Source organism: Seriola dumerili, unplaced genomic scaffold, assembly GCF_002260705.1.
Source record: "Seriola dumerili isolate Sdu_G_001 unplaced genomic scaffold, Sdu_1.0 BDQW01001845.1, whole genome shotgun sequence".
Classification (NCBI taxonomy): Eukaryota; Metazoa; Chordata; class Actinopteri; order Carangiformes; family Carangidae; genus Seriola; species Seriola dumerili.
The window spans coordinates 269,782-285,970 of record NW_019176100.1 but is presented as its reverse complement, the minus strand read 5'-3'; the positions used below and the strand labels follow the sequence as shown (position 1 = coordinate 285,970).

General features: G+C 41.0%; 2 non-coding genes and 1 pseudogene across 2 annotated transcripts; 2 read left to right on the top strand and 1 right to left on the bottom strand.

Annotated features, from left to right (window-relative positions):
* Positions 1–16,189, bottom strand: part of LOC111239044 — a 33,556-nt pseudogene that overhangs the window by 11,015 nt on the left and 6,352 nt on the right.
* Positions 15,456–15,529, top strand: trnan-guu. The gene has a single exon. It is a non-coding gene; the product is annotated as a tRNA-Asn (tRNA).
* On the top strand, positions 15,774–15,846 carry trnan-guu. Its single transcript has one exon. It is a non-coding gene; the product is annotated as a tRNA-Asn (tRNA).

Here is a 16,189-nt window from a genome sequence, read left to right as displayed (position 1 = left end):
ACATAATGAAGTGTGGTATCTGTTTTGAAGTCATCCACCAACTTGTTTTGTTACCGCTCCTCTGGAGGCAGAGGAGGTTACTGAGGTAACTGAACGACTTCCTTTATCACCTCTGGTTCACAGCTGTCGGTGACAAAACACAGACGTGACGGACTCACTGAAAATAGAAGTGACGCAGGTTCCCGCGGTGAAGTGGTGAGATTAGAGCATGGATACTGTCTCCTTATCTCATTTGGTCAAAATAGCACATAAATGCCTTTTTGTGAGTAACACAGTGTTAGATACTCTGCAGTTTTTAATCAGGAAACTGCAGCTCGGGGTCGACTGAGTTAAAGGTTGAGACGACGGGCAGGAAGTTTTAAAATATTCTCTATTTTTATTATTGTCAACAAAACATTTTTTTTTTTTTTTTGCATCTTTGCTTAAAAGACACAAATGATTAATCGATCATCAAACAAGTTGCTGCTTATTTTTCTTTTCACCGACTAATCAATGAATCAACTAACTGTTTTGGCTCTAATTACACTATCAATTCCTACAGATGATGTAAATGTAGTTTTTGTGAATCACGTCTAGAGCTTTATCAGTCAGTTGATTAACTGATTAGTCAATTGGCAATAATTGGTTGTTCATTTCAGCCATTTTTCAAGCATAAATGCCACAAGTTTTCTGGTTCCAGCTTCTAAAATGTGAGGATTTGCTGCTTTTCTTTGTCTTACATCATAGTAAACTCGACACCTTCAGTTTGGATTGCTGGTCGCACAAAAACAAGACGTCTGATGACGACATTTTGGGCCTTAGAAAATTGTAACCGGTATTTTTCAGTATTTTTAGACATTTTATAGAAAGATAATGAAAAAGAAAATAATCTGCAGTTTAATCAATACTGATAATAATCGTTAGTTACAGACGAATTGAACACATGAGGAAAATAAATCCACAGCTTTATAACCAGGAAGTTTGTTTACAATTTATTCTATAATGTGCATTTTACACATTTTTATATCCAAGGAAACAACAGTGATGCTCACTTGTTTAATGTTGCAGGAATTTAAGTTCCAGGATAAATACTGAACATTATTTTACACAACACTGTTTTTTATCACCTGGACTGAATCATCTAGAATTGAACTGAATCTAAATAAATTGATTCTGAACTTTGTGAATCAGAATCAGATTGAATCATGGGATCCATCCAGCCCGACGGTTTACTCTAATCCAGCTCATCAAATCACTTAATTTGCTTATTATGCTACATGATGCGCGTGAACACAGCAGGTGTTTCAGGGATCACCGTGACAACCGTTGCCATGTGACGCTACAGTGGATGTGAAACAGTAACTGGAGCTCACTGTGTTACAAAACTATCTCAGACAGAGAAATCACATTTTTAATTCATGTCTGGACTCTGACCTTCCAGGCAACAGGACACCTGCGCCACACCGCTCTGACATGTAATAGGGCTTTCCCACAATGCACCATTCACCAAAACACTCGACACCCTTTGTTATTGATTCCTTCAGGTGATCATTCATTCATCTGTCCATCTGCTGCGTCGCTCACCGATTCAGTTAAAATGAGTCTACAAATGAGTCGAGTGGAAAAAAACAAACATACAGCTGAATGATCACCGTGCTGAGCTGCAACAGTTAGTCGAATAGTTGATCAACAGAGAAATAATTGGCAACTATTGCTAATCGATTAATTTCTCACACACTCAGTTCTTAGGCTCTGAGAAGTTGGGACAGTTAAAGCAATAAAGTCAAAAATACATATAGTTTTAGAGTGCACATAATCGTCAGTTTTTCATCTTATCTGAAGGCGATGAACCATTTAATTGAGAAAATACTCAGCAGATCAATCAATAATAAAAATAACCATTAGCTGTTGCCCTATTGAACTGTAAAACTCATCCTGTGCAGCCTCTGTGAACACAATACCAAAGCTATAAAACACTATAAACTCCACATGTAAAGATATTTTTCAGTTTGAAGCCTCAGGTCGACATGATTGAACCTGAACTCCACTTTATTAGAACAGTTTATCTTGCAGCTGGAGGCACCGTGGTGTAATGGGCAAGCAACTGATCCTCAGCTGCTGCTCTCATCTTTTTCACCTCACCTTTTGCGACATCAAGTCAGATGCAAACTGCATGTAAATTACAGTATCCTGTGTCCTCATTCCCAACGCCCTCTCTTCACAACGGAGAGAATCTCTCTCATGATCCCCTGACTCATCAGTTTAGGAGAAACCAACCGCCTCTGCCGGCATCAAGGTCTCATTTGCATACAGCTTTGTTTTCAGCTGTTGGGTCGCCCTGAGGGGAGCAGGTGGTAAAGCTGGAAACTTCATCGTACTGAGTTCAGATTCTCAGAAAGAGGCATACAAGCGTGTCAAAAATAAACCAGATGATAAGTCTGCAGGTTAAAGAAACAACAGGAGAGAAACATTTCTTGTTTTGAGTTTCACCACACCTCCACAGTTCCATAACCTTATTGGACCCACAAGAAACAAATAAAAGTGTTTATATCTTGTCCCAAATCCACACAATTAGTTTTTTTAGTATATAGCGTGTTCACGCTGGAATAGTGACAAAATAAGTGAGTGCATATTCAGTGCCTCCCAGCTGTATACAACAATCATTCCTGATGATAAAATGAATTAAATTGATGCGACCTGGATCTGGATAACCAGCCGTAAATGGACGGTTTACCCAATTAAAAGTAACTAGTTATTTTCATATCTTCAACGATTGATCGATTGGTTCATCAAAAAGAAATCTGAAACTATTAAAAGTAAAAGTGTCAAACATTCAGTCTTTTACAATAGTAAATGAAATATCTTCAGTGATGGACGGAAACAAAAATAAAAGCGAGAGAAAATATTTAATATTTTTGTAAATACCTTCTAAAGGCCTTGATTTAAGGAAGCTGAATTCAGTGCTCTTTAGGATAGTTTGTATTTGTGAAGTTTAATTGGCAGTGAGATGCCTGAGTTGCATCTTGACAGTGTTGTTGTGTCATTTCCTGTTTGTGTTTGTGTCAATGGAGCTCTATGGCGCAGAGGAATAAGATCAATGAGGCTTTGGGTTCACACTTGTTAGTAAAATCAATTCACTGTTGTTTTTTTGTCCCTTCATGGGATTCATTGATAATAACAACAATATATAAGAACACCAGACTCAAGAAAAAGCGCTACATACTTAGATCAACACCCGCCCAAGAGCCCGAACATCATCATAATGCTTAGCGGTCAGTGACACCATGCTGGAGGAGCATGCTGTGTGAGGAATGTAGCTCAGAGAAGAGAAAGTACTCACAACACCACAGAGGGTGAATGACTGAGAGAAAGAAAGACAGAGACAGAGACGTGGACAGCATGTGTCCAGTTAACATAACATCTAACTAAGGGTAACAAGAACCGGACTTTGGCCAAGTTTGGCAGCGGTTTGCATCAATCATAGCAAAACGTCTACGCAGAGCAAAACAGGAACACACAGACATGATACAAGGATATCATAAAGATATTACCCCTGATCCCGTCCATAACAATCTTAAAAACCTCCAAATTTTGCCAGAGAATCATCAGGTTTTTAAGTTTTCTTATGAATCACAGTCATCCAGTGACAGTTGTCTGGACGTCCATGGATACACTTCAAACAGGAAGTGCTAATAGCTAATTTGGCATCTTTTAAATGGTGCCAATTTGCCAAAATGTAAACAAATACAAGCTAAAAAAAAACTTGTAGCCCTTGTTGTAGTAAATTTTGTTTCTTTCATAGTGGAAACAAATCTGTTCTCAGGCTGTAGATTGTGTCACAGTAATGACCATCATCATCTACAGGTGATGTCATTTGCACAACTTTTTGCTGGCAGCAGTGAAGCCGCTCTGTACGTCAGACAATCTCCATCAGGTCTGAGCACAAACACACCTGCATACAGTACTTCATTAGCCACTGCTGTTCAAGGCATGCACGTCTATAAAGCAGCACAAAGAAGTGGCAATTTCAACTATCTGAACTGGCCATGTATGTTTCTGTGAGGTCTGGGTGACCTGGTAACATTGATAAATGATGCCAATGTAATGAATCTTCAGTCTGGTTTTGTTGTTGGATTTACTGTTGCTTTACGGTGTGAAATGAATATTTGTAGTTAGAAAATTTGTTGCATTTGTTCAGAAATCCCTTTAATGTGACTGTATGTCACGTCCTCCTGCTGGGCTGCTGGGCAAAGTAGACCTGTGACCTATTGACCCGACCGGGCGTGTGTTCACACCAAACCCAGCTCTGTGAGACAGTGGAGATTAGCCCGCGGATTTACTTCCCTTTTCAAGCCTCTAATGAAGAAAAACAACAAAGATGGAGTGGAGGAAGAATGTGGAAAACAGAAGAGTGTGCTGAGGCTGCAGAATTACTGAGTGGTTTAGTGGCTGCTGTAATAATACTTATGCTGGTTGTTAAGCCGCTCTGGGCTGGGGAGAAAAAGCCTCTCTGGCTGATCCTCTGCCCTCCACAGCCCCCGAATGCAAAGCTACAGGGTAGCACAGATCGGCCACTACACCATCACAGCCGCATGTAGCCTCAGCATCTAATGCTAATGTCATTACAGTGGGCTTAGAGGGGCGGGTTCAGTGAAGGACTTTACCATGCAGTGGTTCAGGGCTCATTTCCCAGCACTGACCCTGGCTTTTAAAACCGCCGAACCACAACGACAGCATTGTAACTGGTGGAGTTCACTGTGGTGAAGAGGCAGCCTGACACAAGTCAAAGTGTGTTCCAGGACAGACCAGTTAGCCAGCCACAGCGAGGTCTAAACCTACTTAAATCAAGCCCTAAAACAGATGGTATTTGTATCTGACTGTGTGTATGTGTGTGTTTGCGTGTGCGTGTGTGTGTGCATGTGTGTGTGTGTGTGTTACCTTAATCTGCTGTCTACGCAACATTGCCAGCTCCCTCATGTCCCTGAACGGCTGCAGCAGGTAGTGGTATAGCTGAGTTGTTGCCTCCAGCAGCTCTCCGTACGCCTCGTCCTCCTCAGGGTAAACCTGCAGCAGCTCCACCATGCTGTCCATGGCTTTGTGCTTGTCCAGCACCTGGGACGAAACACACACAGAGAGGAAAAGATGGAGCTGGGAAACTGGTGCATGAAAAGATCCACACAGTGCAATATAGTCAACTTCAAGGAAAGACCAAAACCAACACTTAGAGCTGTGATTAATGAGTATTTTCATCATCGTTTAATCTGCAATTATTTTTTTCGATCTATCAATTAATCATTTAGTCTACTAAACATTAAAAAATTGTCAAACAATATCGATCACAGCTTCGCAGAGCTGAAGGCGACGACTTAAAATGTCTAAAACATTCAAAATATTCAGTTTACAACAAAACAAGACGAAGCAGCAAATTCTCACACTTGAATCTGCAAATATTTGACACTGTTTCACTATTATTGCTTAAAAAATGACTGAAACGATCGATTGATTGATTGATTGATTGATTGATTACCGTTTCAGTTCTACCAACATTGTCTCAGTCTGTTTCTCAGTACTCTCAGACTCCCTCCACCTTTGTGGCACCACACCTGCGATTCTTACTGAACACCTAAAATTTAAACTGTAACTACCGACTGTAGTTTGTAGTAGAGCTGAAACAATTCATTGATTAAATGTCAGTTGGTTTTTCACTGGCTCCATCTTCTCATGTCAATATTTGCTGGTTTTCTGAAACTTCTGTGACAGTAAACTGAATATTGTTTGGTCTGTTGGTCAGACAAAACAAGACACCTGAAGACGTCAACTTGGGTTTAAGGAGATTATAAAGGGATTTTCCGACACAATTAAACAATTAATTGAGAAAGTAATCAGACTAATTGATAATGAAAGGAATTGTTGGTTGCAGTTTTTCCACTCACACAGAAGTAAATCGTTCATTTGTTGGGGACTACTTTCAGCTGCATATTTAATGACCTAAAGAGTATTAACAGCGGCACGACTCAAAACTACAGTGCCCGTAGTCATGGGGATGAACGGACGTGTCACCAAGTGTGCATTGATGCGTTGATGTGTTTTTAAAAGTTGCTGGACAACAATGGAGGTAAATGGCACATGGCTACACAGGAAGTTCATGTTTGTGGGATAAATATGATCAGACTTCTCCTTCAAACATCCAACTGAGCAGCTGATTCCATATCAAAATGACAAACTTTATTGTCAAGTGTACAGCAATACAGCTTATTTAAAAGGATTAATTATAGATAAAAAAATTTAAAAAAAAAAAAGAGTATGATGCTAGTGTTGCTAAGTTTACTGGCCAAACTGGGCTTTAGTGTGTGGTGGGGTTCTGACTGTTTCATAATTACAATGTGTCCCAAACAAAAGCTCTTTTAAAGCTCAAGGGGAAAAAATATTCAGAGTGTAAGAGTGTGAGAGAGCCTCACTGGTGTGTGTCGTCAGGAGTGATACCATAAAGTACATTGTTGGAGCGCAGTACAATGAGAATAAATTGGCCCCAACTGTTGCTGATTCATACCATATGTCCAGCCGTCCACAGACTGTTCGTTGTTCCTGAGATAAACGCTATCAAAACAGCTATTGTACACACAAACACAATTCACATCCCGGCTCTCAGAAACCAGTGGCTCCAATTTACACGGCACAATACTCCTCCTTCACTTCTGCCTCAGATAATATTGAAATGTACCACCACCCAATCTCCGCTGGATAAAGTGCTCCTCTCTCTATAGATATGAATAGAGACTCTTATATGAACTGCAGGCTGCTTTTCCGAAGCCCTCCACGTTGGGATCTGGGGTAGACACTGCACGATTCAGCTCGAACACTGCTCCTACTGTTTACCTTGGGCCTGCGTCTCCGTGGTAACCACTGACCAACTGTGCACCAACTCCCCTGCCCCTGCAGTCGCAGCCAGGCAGGAAAACCCCCGGGCTAAATGAGCCGGCTCCTGCCTGGGCACCAGCGAAGAAGAGCTTTGCTGTTTATGAGACTTTTTTTTTTTTTTTTTTTAACTTATAAAGTTGGATTCAAACAAAACTTTTAGAGACAGAAGAACTGGAGAATTTCAGAATAAAATCACTGACACTGGACGAGCCTTTTCTTCTCTTTCACTGCTTCCTTTGAAGACACAGCAGTTCTTTTTAAATAATGCAACATTCTCATTCCCCGCTGTAACTTTATTTACATAGTCAAATCTATTTGTTGATGAGAGCCAGAGGGCCTGAGACTGCTCAGTGTGAGAGCTGCTGAGCCGGCACTTAAAAGGCAGCAGGATTACACATCTTATCGTTGAAAAGACTAAAACTATTACTCAATTAAACAAAAACAAAAATGCCAAACATTCCCAAACTGGGAGGATTTCTGCTTTTCTTTGTCGTAAGTGATTATAAACTGAATATTTTCAAGTTCTGGGCTGATGGAAGGACAAAATAAGCAACTTCAATGAGTCAAGAATCTGTGATGGGAAATTTTTCATCATCTTCAGACATTTTAGAAACTGAAGATTACTCAATTAATCAAGAACATACTCAGCAGATTAACTGATAATGTTGAGTGTTTGCAGCCTCAGTGTAATGGGAGGGTAATTTTAAAAAATGTATTGATTTTCAGTGGAATCCTGTTATTGTTTCACAAAATAATAGTTTCCAATCAAACATTTGTTACTGAATGTTGTCAGGAAACGACCATCCAGAGATCCAGTCTACAGTCAAAGGCAACATACAGACTCCTAGACACCGTTTACTTTGAACTGCCTCTTAATATTTTACATAGTTTATCTTTCAGATTATTATTACAGAGCAGAAACGATGAGCTGCTGAATCGATGGGTTGATCAACACAAAATGATTCTGCAACTATTTTGATAATCGTTTACCTGTTTCAGTAATTTTTCATTTTTTAAAAGGAAGAATGCACAACGTTCACTAATTCCCGCTCCTCCATTATGATGATTTGATGCTTTTAGACTGAAAATCTTTCAGGTTTGAACTGCTGGTTCAACAAAACTGAAGGAATCTGAGGACGTCATCTTGGTCTCAGAGAAACTGTGAGTGGGATTTTTTTTATTTTACAAGTTTTTGACATTTCCTTCACTTAAGGATGAATCAATTCATTTTTATTGTGCAATTTTTGTAACTTTACTTCCTGGTGATTTCATGGCCCTGACTTTTATTAGTATTTCATTTAATAAAAGCAGCAAATTTGGTCTCATACTGAACTTGATCTTGAATTTAAAAATTGGCAAAATAAAGGAGTGAGTTTAACATTAAATGTACTTATCTCTCACTTTTCCAACTTACTTGAAAGATGTGATCAAAAAAAAATAAATGTTCTTGTTCTAAATTTAGCAGTTAAGTCTACATACAGAAAGAACGCCAATGTGTAATGAGAACATAATTACAGGACGTTCTGAGCGATATGAGCTTCAGCCCTGTCATCAGGACCGACTCTTCCAGTTTGTCGGTGCTAAATCTGCTCTGTCTCGTTGGAGTACTTCTCTCTGTCTGTCTGAAATATCTGACAGGAGGAACACGCCTCGACTGGGATCTGAGCAGACGCTCTGTTTAAAAGCTCGTTTGAAGCTGAACGCTATTTAAGAGCCGCGAAAAAACAAAGCAAAGTCTAAAAGGGAAATTTCCCTCAGAAATACAACTCAATGACAAGGTTCTCTGCAGAGCTGTCACCACCTTTGAATCAAATGAACTCAGACCTACAGCCACAAATCCTTTAGACTAATGTGGTTTGATTGTGTACAGTGTTTACACTGATGATGATCAGCATGAGCACTGTGACCAGTCTGCGGCAGTAAAAACGCAGCAGGGTGTGATGAAGCGTTTGTTCATTCCTCCCTTAAACATCATGAACATTTTCTGCGACTTGTGCCACAGTAAACCTTCTGTCGGTTCAGACCAGACGTGGTTTGTCCTTCCTCAGATCACTGTCAGCAGACACTCGCCACTGCTGACCAGGAGGACACCACCAGCCTCGAGGTGCTCTGACCTCGCGTGACCTCGTCTGACCGTAACGATCTGGCTCCTGTCAAAGTCGCTCAGGTCTTTACACCTGCACATTTCTCCTGCATCCAACACACTGACTACAAGAACCAACTGTTCACTTAGAGTCGGGATGACGTTGGAGGCTGCAGCTTGTGGCGCTGTTGAGCTGAATTTCACTGTAGTGAGAAGTAAGGCTGCACGATATGCAAAAAAAAAGAATCATATTGTGATTATTTGGCAGATATTGTGATATGCGATTTCAGTTGGAACGGTGGTTTCTGCATTTCATTTCACTGAAAAGATATTGTGATTTTTGTTTGGTCTTGTACCAAACAAACATGTTCCTTTACGTCTTGAGAATATGATCTGAAGGCCGGGGCGTCTCTGTAGCACCACAACACCTTTGGTGCCAACAATGGCAGAACAATGTTGGGACCGTTTTACCTTTATATGTTTCTAATCTTAAGTAGCATCGTTTATATAAATGAGGTGGGTAAAAAAGAAAATAGAAACACCTCTCAGTGTAATGTCATGCAATCCAACAGCACCACAAACAGCAGCCTCCAAAATAAGAGACAGAGTTGGACATTTTTCACTGCTTTCTATCATTTAATAAACCAAATGACTAATCGAGAAAATAATCAACAGATTAACCTATGATGAAAATAATTACTGCAATAATTAATGTTAATTGGCAGCTTTTAAATGCCAGGTTTAGATTGCACTCACACCCTTATGTTTGATACCAAACACTGTGGTGCAAAGCATCAGTTTAGTGAATGTTTCATCAGTTTTCACAGATTTTACATTATCATTACAACAAAGAAAAGAGCGGAGCCATTAACATGTAACTATTAGCTTACAACGTGTCAGGTTTACTGTAGGTAACCTGTTTTTCTTTAACAACAGGCCACAGATAAGGAAAAAATTGTAAGTCTGCGGTGAATGATTGACAGATGTTTGCCCTACATCTGATGAGTGTTGTCCACACTCAGTCCTTCTGCATACTTGGCCCAGTTATCATCACACACCACGGGGTCTGGAGAGTGAGGCTGCATCATGTGAAAGGCTGTGGTGAGGGCACAGCAGTGATTCTCCACCTGCTCCGTACACACCAAACAACCAGGCCAGGCTCTGGATGACTTCCCACAGCACATGAGGTGCTTTAGATAGCTTGTTTTATTCCATTAACAGATATTCAGTTAACTCTTATATGAAACCAGGACATTTTGGGCTGTTTTGCTTTAAAAACGACTAAGACGATTTTTCGATGATCAAAATAAATGCAGATTGAGGTAGAAAGAGTAGATTTACTAATTGGATAATCGGCTATGATTGCTGTAACTGTAACTTAAAGGTCAAATATAGTAAAACTCTCATTTAGAAGTAAAACATTCATGTGTCCTCCTTTTCATCTTCTCTCCACGTGCCGTTAAATCTCGACTGTGGCCTCCTAACCACTGGGTCCAGGTCAGCGCTCTGCTTATTACATTACCTACAGTCAAGGTTTATCAAGCATGGACTTAGTGACTGGGAAAATGGAAGCACGTGCAATCTAATAAAACTGCCCTGTAATAAACACTAGCTCTGTTGTTGTTGTTGACACCATGGCAGAGTGGTGTTGATTAAAGCCTGTGGTAACTTCAGAGGCTGTAGTTGTTAGCGGTTGAGCTGGTTTGCATTATATTATGATGTGTTTCTAATTTGGAGTTTGTTCTTCCATTTATGTAAAGAGCATGGACCAAATATTAAAAAACACACTTCACAACCAACTGCCTTTTACAGGACATGAAGACAGTTTTGTCTCTGCTGCTTTCCAAGGCTGCAGCTAATGATTATTTTCCATTTTTAATTAATCAACTCATCATTTTGTGCAAAAAACGTAAGATAATAACGACAATTGGACATCATCACTTCCCAGAGCCCAAGACATCTTCAAATTACTTTTTCTTTGTCTGACCAACAGTTCAAAACAAAAAACAGCAAATCCTCACATTTGAGAAACAACTGAATAATTTTCTGCCAATAAACAAATAGATTAATTGACTCATCTGAGCTCTACTACCGTTTATGATTTGAAGCATTTTCAACACCACTGTGACATCCTCACATGCAGACAGTCACATTACTTGACCTCTCTTATCTTCTTTGTTTTGACATATTTTCCCAGCCGCACAAACAATCCAGGAAACTCCCCACTGACTAACCACAAGATCCTACATTTTCTACACTGAATTCGACCAAATCTGTGTGTTATTTTGATAAAACTGAGCGGAACAAAACGGTCACAATCTCCTTTAAAAGATTTGTGCAAGAAGAGCTTTGTTACATTCACCGGCCAAGTCATTTTATTAGGTACACCTGTACAGTCCTCCTGTCAATCAGACGTGAACATTATTATCTTTGTAAAAATGAACTTTCTGGCTGAGCTGTTTTGTTGGATTGCATCAGATTTTACCGGCGTACCTAATAAAGTTGCCTCTGAGTGTGTGAGTGAGACATTATGTCATTAAAATAATTTCTTCCTGGTTGGACCGAGCCCTTCCCCAGCTGTTTGTGCTTTGTGTGTCAATCTGTCGAACAACGCAACAAAGAAGGTGAAAGACTTTGGCTGAGGCTTTGTCTCCTCTCAAAACACACACTGGTCATGACCTTGGTTTTATTTAGACTTCATAGCAGTGTCCACAATGCTCTTGTTGGGCTTGTCGCTCACTCATTTTGTCTGCTGTAACAACCAGGTAACATATGATACATGTGCTACAAACAAAAATGAAAATATTTGGCAGCATCTCACATGCTTGTTGAGCTACTTATATGTCTTCAGCTATGTGGACAAACACTGGAACAGCCTCAACAGCTGTGGTGGTGACACGTCATTTCTGGGACTCCACCTCTAATTGTTCTCCCATGTTTCTGTGCAACTCCCTTCAAACTGCTCAGCCAACTGGAGTGTGATGTCTGGCCAGACCCGCTCATATTACAGGCCTGTGAACGTGCAGCAACAGATGGTTTATCACAGGAGGAGGGGTGGGGGTGGGGGTTCAAAGGAAGAGGGCGAGGAAGAATGAGCCGAACCATGAGGCTAAATTTATACTCGGGAAACTACATTCTGCTATGGGACCAGTCCTCAGGGTTCTAGCTGACCAAGTTAAATATTTAAGACATTTTAATCAACAATTAAGAAAGTAATTTAAACACCTTTTTCATGATCAACACTGGACAGAGTATGAAATATGATCATGTAGAACCAGCAGAACCAGTCTTGAATTGTTGTAAATTTTTAAACTCAATCACGTTATCAATACTCTTGGCAACAACTTTATTTGTATTTTACATTTGTTGATCTAAATCTGCAAATTATTTCTTTAGACAATAATATTTATCTATAAAATAAGTGCCCCATTTATAGTTTCTCACATCCAAAGTGACATTCTTCAGCTGTCTTGTTTTTCTGACCAAATGAGTAAGCAAAAAAAATGATGAATGAATGGGATGGATGCATTTTACAATAAAACTTATTCATTTTGGTGCCCATACATGAGTTTTGCACAAGGTCAGAGGTTTAGAAAAAACAGTTACTGCAAGATTTTTAGTCATTTTTTTTGCTAAAAACTCATTATGCAAAAACATTTTAAACTAATGTTTTTAATGTTTTTTGGGGAAACTGAAATACGATGTTTGCAAAGAGTGTATATGTTGTTTTTAAAACTACCACCAAACATCTTCTCTTCAAACTACAATGAATAATATTGGATTAATTTCACCTTCTTGCATGCGGTCTCTTGGTTCCTCTCCAGCGCATCTTCGTAGCCTTTCTGCCTCAGCTCACTCAGGCTCTCCGTAGTACTCCTCCGTGTCGTCGCTCTCGGAAGAAAAGCACCTGTGAGAGATCTTCCAGGCCGCAGGTGTCCACGGGCATGACCAGGTTACCACCTGCAGCTGGTAGCACAAGGGCCTCTCGTCTCCCGCGGTGACACATCCCGGAGTGCAGCCGAAGAGCGACCGTCCACAACCCGTTACTGCTCCTCGGGAAAGGACGTAAACATGGCTTCTAGGTCGAATTTGACGGGCGCACAGTGGCAGTGGGCTGCCCCTCAGGTCCTGAAAGGAGAAACAGCCCGGGCCCAGCTGAAAAAGTCCTCGCGCCGCTAGTTTCTCACGGTCCCCTGGGGTTCTGAATCATCCGGGGACAAGGAGGGCATCCACGGGGTCCAGATCTCGATATCTTATAACCTTGGGTGTCACAAATCCCAGATCACGACGTTGGCTGACACACTCTAAAGTCTGTGAACCCCCGACTTTTAACCCTTCATATACCGTTTGGGCTTTCCTTTGGACGGAGTGTGCGTTCTAACTTTGCCCGCTTGGCAGTACTTCATCCTTTTCTCGACGTGTTGTTTTTTCTGCCACCGAGGCACCGGGGGGCTGGAGGCGCAGGGCGGCGGGGCTACAGTCGGAGGAGCGGGTCAAGGAAATTGGCCCGTCTCTGCACGGTTCTGTTGTGGCAGGTTTATTGGCGAACTTCCCCTCGATGTCCGTTCCAGCACAATAAAAGCAAATTTGTGCCTCTCTTTATTCGTTCGAAAGACCCGGGGGTCGGACGGTGACACCCATCCGACTCCCAAGTTGTCCTCCATGGTGAATGACATTTCTCATCCACGCCAGTAAAAAAAAGACAAGTAGCATTAACGGGTTTAGCTAGCAAAAAAAAAAATCAATTCGGATGTCGGGACGCTAAAGGCTTCAGCTTTAGCCAGCTAACGGTCGGTAGTGCCAGCTAGAAAAGTAAAATCCCCGAGCAGAAACGAAACAAAACCGCGGAAAAATAAAACGAGTGAAACAAAGGATTTCCAGCTTTGTTTACCAAGCTGTGTGCTGAAGCGGGGCGAAAGCGCAGCTAACGTCGTTATCCGTCCGGAGCGTCGGGTTGGGATCAACATGAAGAAGTTCCACCGGCGTCGCGGTGTAAACGCAGCGGAGAGTCGCTTCATTTCGGGCATATAACGTCAGTTGCATGGCACCTGCCAGCTCCAACCTGCCCGACGCGCCCGGCGCTCGTAACAACAAATAATCTGTGAACCGTGCAGTTCTTTGCCGCGAGCAGACAATGCGGCGCGCGCTGTCACGTGTTGAGCTTTGTTTACAAGCAAAATCAGGTGCGTGCTTTGTCAAATCCGGGGAGGATTTCACTGCTGCACCCTGCCCCCCTCCGTCCAATTGTGCCTTCAGGCCATGATGAAAATCGGAAAGTGAACGAAGTTTCATTGAAAATTAACGAGAATTACGTTTTCTGTAGGTTTATAAATACCATAAGAGAGACAATAAAGCTTCTCTGACAAAAATATAATATAAGTCATATAGGGAGAACTGTGCTACTTCTTCAAGCTCCTACACAAACAGTAATTATGGAGGTAGGATTTGTCTATATTATTAATTGTAGTGAAACAGACAAACTAGAAGAAAAAAGATTACTGTTATAGATTATAAGGGACTGACATTACGCAACAGTTAAATAACCCATACCTCCATATTTTCCGAAACAGATTAGAGTAGAATAAATTTGGAAGCAGTGTTCTAATACTCTAACAACAACCTACTTTGGGGTTGGTAAAAAATTACATTTTTAGAGGACTGGTAGAAACATTATCATTGATCAGCTGAGGTCTAGAGGGAGACAATTAATATTAATTGTAAAACAAGGGCAGATGCGTGTGGATGATGCTCGAGGCCACACCCACATAAAGCAGACCTGTCTCTGTGGCGCATCGGTTAGCGCGTTCGGCTTTAACCGAAAGGTTGGTGGTTCAAGCCCACCCAGGGACGTTTTACACTTACATTAAACAAGGATACATCATATAAATGAAAAACCTACTTTTCTGTGGGAGGGGAAGTTTTAAAGATCTAAGGGCACACTAGGGTTTGAAAAAAAGAATAAAAACATTATTAGATGAATACTCAACTTACACACCCTAAAATTGAAGTCTAAAGGAGAAGATTTCCAAAACTGAGTCTGAGGTCAAGATGGAAAAAATTATGGTAAACATAACAGATGCCGGTGGGGATTGATACTCGAGGCCACACACCCTTAAAGCAGACCTTGTCTCTGTGGCGCAATCGTTAGCGCGTTCGGCTGTTAACCGAAAGTTGGTTCAAGCCCACCCAGGGGTTTTACACTTACATTAACAAGGATACATCATATAAATGAAAAACCTACTTTCTTGTTGAGAGGGGAAAGTTTTCAAAACAAGAGCAGAACTAAACATGTGAAAGAATGAATAAAAACATTATCACTGGTGATATACTCAAGCTACACACCCATAATTTTGACAAGTCTAAAGGAGAAGATTTCCAAAACTGAGTCTGAGGTCAAGATGGAAAAAATTATGGTAAACATAACAGATGCCGGTTGGGGATTGATGTCGAGGCCACACCCACATAAAGCAGACCTGTCTCTGTGGCGCAATCGGTTAGCGCGTTCGGCTGTTAACACGAAGGTTGGTGGTTCAAGCCCACCCAGGGACGTTTTACACTTACATTAACAAGGATACATCATAATTAATGAAAAACCTACTCTGTTGAGAGGGGAAGTTTTTTCAAAAGCAGAACTAAACATGTGAAAGAATGAATAAAAAACATTATCACTGTGAATATACTCAAGCGTACACACCCACAATTATCAAACATTGAGGTACAAAATAATTATGGTAAACATAACAGATGCCGGTTGGGATTGATGCTCGAGGCCACACCCACATAAAGCAGACCTGTCTCTGTGGCGCAATCCGTTAGCGCGTTCGGCTGTTAACCGAAAGGTTGGTGGTTCAAGCCCACCAGGGACGTTTTTACACTTACATTAACAAGGATACATCATATAATGAAAAAACCTACTTTCTGTTGGAGGGGGAAGTTTTCAAAAAATCTTAAGAGCAGAACTAAACATGTGAAAGAATGAATAAAAAACATTATCACTGGTGATATACTCAATGCTACACACCCATAATTTTGACAAGTCTAAAGGAGAAGATTTCCAAAACTGAGTCTGAGGTCAAGATGGAAAGAAATTATGGTAAACATAACAGATGCCGGTTGGGGATTGATGCTCGAGGCCACACCCACATAAAGCAGACCTGTCTCTGTGGCGCAATCGGTTAGCGCGTTCGGCTGTTAACCGAAAGGTTGGTG